At 41.3% G+C, this 8,401-nt stretch overlaps 1 pseudogene; it reads right to left on the reverse strand.

Annotated features, from left to right (window-relative positions):
* Positions 1–4,620: 4,620 nt before the first annotated feature.
* On the reverse strand, positions 4,621–4,739 carry LOC120596426 (uncharacterized; annotated as a pseudogene).
* Between the last annotated feature and the right edge of the window lie 3,662 nt (positions 4,740–8,401).

An 8,401-nucleotide genomic window follows, 5' to 3' on the forward strand; every position in this document is an offset into this window, starting at 1 on the left:
TAATATTGTAATAACTATGCATAGTACCAGGTGGGTACTAGATTATTTGAAGGGACTACTTCATAAATTGTATAAATGTCTAACCACTATGCTGTATACCTGAAACTAATATAAAATAATATTGACTGTCAACTCTAATTGAAAAATAAATATTAAAAAAAAAAAGATTTTTAGGTCTCCCCACCGTAATGTTCCCATCCCAAGGTCCTATTCTTTCCCTATTAGGGCCTTGACCCTGATGTACTGAAGCTGTGCATTTAGAGTTCTTTACAACTCTGCGGTTTATAATCTGCCTGATCCTAGATGTGATTTTGCTCATAGTCTTCCCTTCACCACATGTGAAAGATTTAATCATGGTGATGCCATTTGAAGGCCAAGGTTATTATTACTTCACTTACTACCAGCAATGAGGTCTCTATTGACTTCACACTGATGAACACTATAACCAAAAATATCACACCCCAAAGGTCTCCTTTTTAGGACCTTTTCTGGTACTAAATGCCAGCTATGTTCCCTAGAAAACAGAAACTGAATCAAAGGTTGTATGCTGATGCTTTCTTGGAGGTTGCAATCCTGAGGAAGGAAGAGGGGTGGGGGCGGGGGGGCATAGAAAGAGAATTAAAACAGAGAAGGAAAGAAATGCAAGCTGGTACATTACTTAGCTGACCCCACAAAAATCAAAGGCAGTGGTTTAGTCACATGGGATCTCTTCAAAGAGAGCATATGGAACCACAATATCTTGGAATAGTCCATAGGAAGGGAGAAGGGTGAGGAATTTATCTGTCAGAAATTTTTCGTTGTCTAGTTTCATGGTCATCAGTGGGGTCTTAACAGTCTATACTTTAGAATTGTGTTAACTCATTCTACTGGGCTGTTGCTGGGGAAGCCAGAGAGTTCATAGGTCCAGTTGTTTCAGACATAATAGTCAAAGCTGCTGCGGTTCCCATTATAGCAAGCTTAATTCAGTTCATGCCAAAGAGTAGCACTTGCCTCCTGATGATGCTGAGGCAGTCAGTAATATTTGGAAATGAGGCAAGGATGTTGATTGCTGGACATCTAAACTGAGTCTGGCACAGTTAAAGTAATGACTTTGGCATTTACTCAGAATAAGGTGGAAGACATAAAAAGAATGAGGTGAGAAACTATTGGAGTGATTTGAGCAGGAGAGTGACATGCCTGACAAGTTGTAACAGATCACTCTGGATGCCTAGGAGGACAGGCAGGGAAGCAAGGGGACCAGTGAATTGCAATAATCCAGGTGTAACAGTCAGAGTTCTATCGGAGAAGCAAAACCATTAGGATTTATATAGAATAAGGGATTCATTATAGGTATTTGACTTTATGCAATTATGAGTGCTAGTTAAATGATTTATGAGCTGTTGCTTATGCATCTGATGTTGGGCTGAAGTCAGAAGGGCAGTTCCGAAAGATGGATATTCTGAAAGACAGACACAAAGTGGTGAATGGCAAGGTCAAACGGGCACCCATGAAGATGAACTGGAATCCACAAGGTCTCTCCACACCACTAAGCCTGGTCTCTCCCCACCACTAAGCCTTCAGTTTTGATGATGACCAGCAGGAGAAGCTAATGCCCTTCATCAACGCACACCTGGCCCTGGAGCTGGAGAAGGTGAAGGCAGAGATGGGAGAGCAAGGGGGCTGGAAGAGCTGTGGGCCCAGCTCCTTCCTGACATCAACAAAGAGAGCCAGCAGATGAGCGAAAATGTGTGTGAATGGCAGCAGTATCTGACTCCATACTAGCACTCTGAGTTTAAGCATGGCTACAGCTTCATTTCCATCTTCCAAATCCTGTCCAAATCTCCCTCCGCAGCCAAATCTCACCCAAAAGTACACAAGAAAGGAATTCTGGGAAACATAATTCCGGTTTGGCTAAGATGACACAGTACAAAGCCCACCACACTAGGTGAGAAATTAAGATAGTTTGGACCAGGGTGTTGGCAACAGGGGTGTGAAAAGTGCTTGGATTCTAAGAGGTATCTTGAATATTCTTCACTATCTGAATCTATTTGGCTTCTGAGCTTAGATGGTGAGTTCTGATGCGAGGGTAGTCATGTCACCTTGAATTTGATGAGAGAGAAGAGAACAGGCCCACTGATCACATCTGCAGGTCCTGGGACAAAGGTATAAATGGAAACACACATACCATGTATCTAAAAATTTTAAAACTTGCTATAAGTTTGTATTGTGACAGATGATTACTAGAATTAGTGGAGCAATCACATTATAAAGTGTAAAAATGTCAAATCACGATATTGTACACCTGAAACTAATATAACTAATATAATATTAGTTATAATAACTATATCAACTATACTTAAATTAATATCAACTATACTTAAATTAAAAAATTAAAAAGTGCCTAAAATGTCAAAATAAACAAAAATGTACAGAATTAATAAATTATTATATATTTATTCCACATAAGAAAGTCTTCTCACTGTGTCCTCACATGGTGGAAGAGGCAAGGGAGCTCTCTAAGACCTCTTTTATGAGGGCACTAATCCTCATGACTTAATCACCTGTCAAATGTCCCACCTAATCTCATCACACTGGGGATTAAGTTTCAGCATATAAATTTCAGAAGGACATTCAGTCCATTACAATTATATAAGAAACAAATAAACGTCTATCTTGTTAAAGCAACTGAATAATTGTTTGTTATCTTGGTTACAACAGCCTAGCTTTACTCTAGGTGGCAAACCTGATGGAAGGTCTCCTCACGCAACATAATAGATAAGAATAGTTAAAGAGTGTGACTCCTCATGCTTGAGGGTGGCACGGGGAGCAGTGGAGTATTTTCTCCAATAGCCTTGGGCAGAGCAAGTGTGGTACATATTGCTGACAGATATAAGGAAACCTGTGGTCTAGATGAGGAGGACCCAGCAGCAAACCACATGGACAGATGGGAAGGAGGATATCAGTAGGGACAGATGACAAAGACTAAATACTCTATATCCCCTCCCCAAAGACTAGATATTCCTTACTCTGCTCCATTTCACTTGTGTTTGTGGTTCAAAAGATTCCCAAACTTAGATGCAGTCCCTGGAAAATGTGTAGAAAAGACCCTAAATTATTCCTGCTGCTACCGTCCACAGCCAACTTTCAACTTGTACACTACTAGATCCCATCCTCACTCACCAGCTCAAAGACCGTTTCTGCACATTTCTCCTTTTACTCCTTCACAAATTTTTCATTTTACGATTTCCCCATTTATCTTCTCATTTGGGGGGCGGGGAGCAAACCTCCCCTTGAATCCTCTTTGAGTATTATCCTATTTTTGTTTTTCAGTTCCTCTAAATGCTTCTCCACACTCACTGACTCTACTTCCTTACCTTCCATTATTTCTCCTTTTCCCCCTCCCCCATTCTGTCTTTAACGTATCCCCATCAGGCTTTCCCTCCTGCCATCCCAGCCAAAAGGTGGAAACCACCCAAACAAACGTTCATTAATAGATGAATGGATTAACAAAATGTGGTATATACATATAATGGAATATTATTTGGCTATAAAAAGAATAAAGTTCTGACACTTGCTCAACACACTCCATCTCAATGACTTTCCATCACCCTAAGAATAAAATTCAAACTCCTTAATGGCCCATGAAACGCTGGAAGATTTGGCAGCAAGCTGCGTCCCTAACCTATCTTCTACTTCTTTCCCTTTTACTCCTCTGGGTCAGCCACACTAGTCTTATTGTGACTGTAAGGGCCCAGCTCTTCTAGCCTCAGGCCCTTTGCTCTTATTGTTCCCTCTATTTGAAGTATTTTCCCTCAGATCTTCACATGGTTGACATTTTTGCTTCATTTAGGTTCCTGCTTATAAGCTGCCTCCTCAGGGAAGTCTTCTGAGACTACCCTATGTAAAATAGAACCTCTCCCACCATTCTCTGTCCCTTTTCCCTGCTTTGTTTTTAATCTGAGCACTTAGCATCACCTGAAATTATACTTTATGTTTGTTTACTTGTATTATCATCTATTTCCCCCTCTCCAAGAAAGGAAGCTCCACAAGAACAGCAACTCAGTCATATTTGCTGCTGTACTTTTAATGCCTAGCACTGTGCCTGATAATTACTACATGTGTAATGCATGTTTGTTGACTAAATAACATAGAAATTAAATTCAGTTATATGTGAAATATATATCAATAAAGTTGAAAAATTGATTTTTTTAAAAAGAAATTCGGGGTTTTTTTTTGAGTTTGTGGATCAAGAATTCACACCTGCAATTGAAGCCAGTTAGAATTTTTATCACCTTCCCCTCTTCCACCCTGGACTTGCACCATGCTCCTTAACATGAAGATTTTCTGAAGATTGTGAATCAGAGGCAAGCAAAGGGCTTACCTAGTTGAAGCTGTGTTCCCTCTCTGGACTTCTATGATACCCTAAGCATAGCGCAATTTATTTATCCATTATTCTATCAATAGTTATTTACTTTTTTCCCCCTTTTCTGTTGCTACTATAATACTTCCTGAAATAGTCTCTTCTACTGCTTCCTCAGGGGCACACCCAACTGCTATTGCGAAAGACACATGGAGGAAGACTAGGTAAGGGAAGAAAGGATATGTTTTTCATTTTTGTTTTTGTTTTTCAATTTTTTTTAATGCCTACAGCACCTGGTATTCCTAGATGGTCTCCCATCCAAGTACTAAGCAGGCCCGACCCTACTTAGCTTCTGAGATTAGATGAGACTGGGCACGTTCAGGGTGGCATGGCTATAGATGGGATGTGTTTTGACAGGGCAGATATTCAGCAAACAGGTATGTGCTCAGGTCAATTCAGAAAACATCAGTCACTGTCCTCACTTTAGTCTCCCAGTAGCTAATGACACTGTTCACTAATGTCTCCTGCTCTTCTCTTGACTTCTGTAAAACCATTCTCTGCTCTCTGCAGTCTCTTGCTCATGGCTCCTTTGCAGGCATCTCATCCTGATGAGACATCCAGCTGTTGCATGGACTTTCTCTTGACTCAAGAAGGGGCACTGCTCTCCTCCTTTATGGGCTTCCAAGAAAATATCATCAGTCTAGGGCATTAAACACTACATATGCTGATAATTTCCCCCAAACTCTATCTTCATCTTAGACCTCTCCTCTAAGAGATACTAGACTAGAGCCAGCTGCCTACATAATGTCTCTCCCTGGATGTCCCATAGGCATCTAAAGCTTAATATGTCAAAAACAAAACTCTTGGTTTTGACTCTGAAATCTGTCCTTCTAGTCTTCTCTTTCATTGGAAATACCATCATCCACACAGCTGGACATATTGACCATCATATCTTCCCTTACAACCTCCTACATCCAATTTACCCCTAAATCCTGTTTATCCCTTATCCCTAAAAAAATCCCTTTATCCCTAAATCTCTAAAATATCTTGAATCTGTTCACTTCTCTCCACAGCAATCTTTTAATCATCACCTCTCAACTGGACAACTGCAACAGCCTCCTCAATAGTCTCTATACATTTGTGCTGGCCCACTACAGTCTAGTCTCCTCATAGCCAGAAAAATCTTTAAAAAAATACAAAACCGTCACTTATCTGCTTAAAAACTGTCAATGGCTTCTTTCCATTATACTTCATACATTGTAATTTGAAAAAAAAATCCATATCCATACTAGGGTCTACAGGCTTTGCACATCTGGCCCCTGCCAACCTCTCCACTTGCCCTCTGTACCACTAAGCTTTGGCCATACTGGCCCCTCTGTTTCTTGAACATGCCAAGCTCTATTCCACCTCAAGGTCTTCATCTTTCTCATCTGCTTAGAACATTCTTGGCTAAGTCTTGAGCCTAAGTTCATCTGGACCTTCAGGTTTGGGCACCTTCTCAGAAAATTTTTCCCTATTTATTTTGTTTGTTTTTAAAGTCATAGAGCTTCTAAGTGATAGAGCTGGGATTCAAAGCCAGGCAGTCTGGTTCCTGAACGTATAACCTTTGTTTAAAAAAAAAAAATAATAATAATAATAATTTGAGGTGAAACTCACATAATATAAAGTTAACCATTTTAAAGAGAACAATTCACAGTGTTGTGCAACTACCATTTCTATCTAACATAGGGAGGAGGCAAGAGAACTAAATGTTAAATCAAGCTATATTCAGAGACTGCAATATGCTGATCAGTCCTATGGCCAGATTGCAAGGAAACCTACGGAACAAAGGAAGATGTCTGTTGGGATTACTAACCATTTACTCATACATGCAGGGAAAACAAGAAAACAAATTCTTTAAGTCGTGCCCTGTACAAAATAAACACAGTCATTCATTTCTGCAGCTAAAACCATGGGGAACCTATGGATCAAAGGCTGGGAATTGCCAGCAGGACTTTCATGCTACTTACCCATTCCTTTCTCGCTACATACTCTTATCCTTTAATGCTATATACCCATAATACCATTGAAGGAAAATGGGTAAACAAAGTCTCCCTCTCATCACTCTAGCATCCTCTTCCTCAACATAGGGGTGTTCTCTCTAGTATTAAGTAGTTAGTCAGGCATGAGCGTCAGGAGCGAAGGCCCAGCTCTGTAACCATAGATCTTTCTTCGAAGATGTTCCTTAAGGACCTCCCAGAAATATCTCCCTTTTAAGGTTATAAATTATCCCAAATCTTAGAGCACAAAGGCCATAAAAGCTGCGAGCTAAACCAACCACAAACGCATATGCAGAAAGTACTACCCTAACCCGCCCATAACTTCAGCCTCATTGTATCATCATTATAATATCACACATATGCCTTTCATGAATCTAATTATAACAGACTGAATTCTGGGTAAGCACATGCGCAGAAGACAAAGTGTTATATGGCAGCCAAGTATCAATCAAAATGATCTCACGAGCCAATCACTTAGGAATGCCTTTGGAACCACCCATCATGGCCCAAATAGAAATAGATTTTCCCATTTCTGTGTTTACAGCTTTCTTTGCTGAAAACCCGCTCCTCCCTTGGGGCATACTGTCTTATCTCTTCATCTCCCAAATTCCACAGGGTTGCAGCCTTCCTTAGCATAGCCCGTCTCCTAAAATGTACTTTCAATAAATCTTACATTTTCTAAGTCTTGCCAACCTGTAATTCTTTGCTGTGTCAGCGGGGAAGAACTGAGAGACAACACACCACACACACTACACGACTACCGTCCTCCCCCATGTCGCTAGGGCGATGCCAGATTTCACATCACCCCAGTGGTAGCATCTAGGACTTCTGTTACCAGAGCAAAAGGGGTTCATACAGGTTTGGCAGCAAAGAAAGTAAGGGTTTATTTAGAGAGTTGCAAGTCCAGGAGACACACACACTGTTATTGCTCTCAAAAATCTGGCTCCTTGGTTGTCTTGCGAGTACAGATTATATAGGGAAAAATCAGTAGTCATGGAGACTAAGAGAGTCAGGGTGGTGGGTGCTAATGATTGGACGATTGGAGGGGGATGTTGTGTCTTTTGCAATCAGCCATGGCGCCATCCTGTCTGGTCCAGTGGCGTGGTCCCATGGCCTGGTGGCCTGGTGAGGTTGTTCTTGCTGGAAGGGCCTGGAGCTAAAACACATCTAAAGCTAAGATGTTATCCTTAGTCTAAGGAAACCTATTGTTCTCATGATTATAGACCTAAGGCTAGGTTAATGTCCCAATGCTTAATGATTAAAAGAGCAAGCATCGAAAGGTAAAAGGATAAGAGTGGAAAAAGCAAGCGAGTCACAGTGCTATTATCTGGGCAAAACTAGCTTGAATCAGAGAAAAAAAACTGTACTAAAGAAATGAAGTTTGTGTGTGGTTGCACTTCCTCTGGGACTTACTCTTTGGAAGTCAAAGACTCTAGAGTTCCCCCTTTTTTAGGGGTTTCAGACAGAGGATATCTGTGGACGCCAAGCCTGACCAGCCCAAGGTCTGGCTGTGATCCAGGGCTTGACCAATCCAAGGCCTGACTGGCCCAAGGTCTGACTAGTCCAAAATCTGTTTGTGATCCAGGCTCCCGGCTAGGACTATGACCCTGATTAGAATGTTATATTAGCACAGAAATGCGTCTGCTTTTAACATATGTAAACATTACTCAGCTTGTTGTATCACGCATGTGTGGCCGAATGCCACTATTGTTCTCTGACATAAAATTAGCCCATGTGGCCCCCTGGGAGGGGAAGGTGAATAAGAGGTGTGCTCCCCACAATAAAGTTGGTGCCTGCCGTTTCATTCTCATGTCAACTCCTCGTGCATTCTTTCAACTGGATGTCTCACCACCTAAGCCTTCCCTTCTCCATCAGCTCGGAGCTGACACTACCCCTCTAATCTGCCTCTCATGATTTTTCCTTATCCTTCGAATGATAAGGCTGTGCGAGGGCCCTCTTGACACAATAATGGAGGGGTTCTCTCACACTCCCCGCACATTCTTCAAGCTCTGGGTGGTGCCCA

The sequence above is a fragment of the Pteropus medius genome, unplaced genomic scaffold (assembly GCF_902729225.1).
Source record: "Pteropus medius unplaced genomic scaffold, Ma_sr-lr_union100, whole genome shotgun sequence".
Taxonomy (NCBI): Eukaryota; Metazoa; Chordata; class Mammalia; order Chiroptera; family Pteropodidae; genus Pteropus; species Pteropus medius.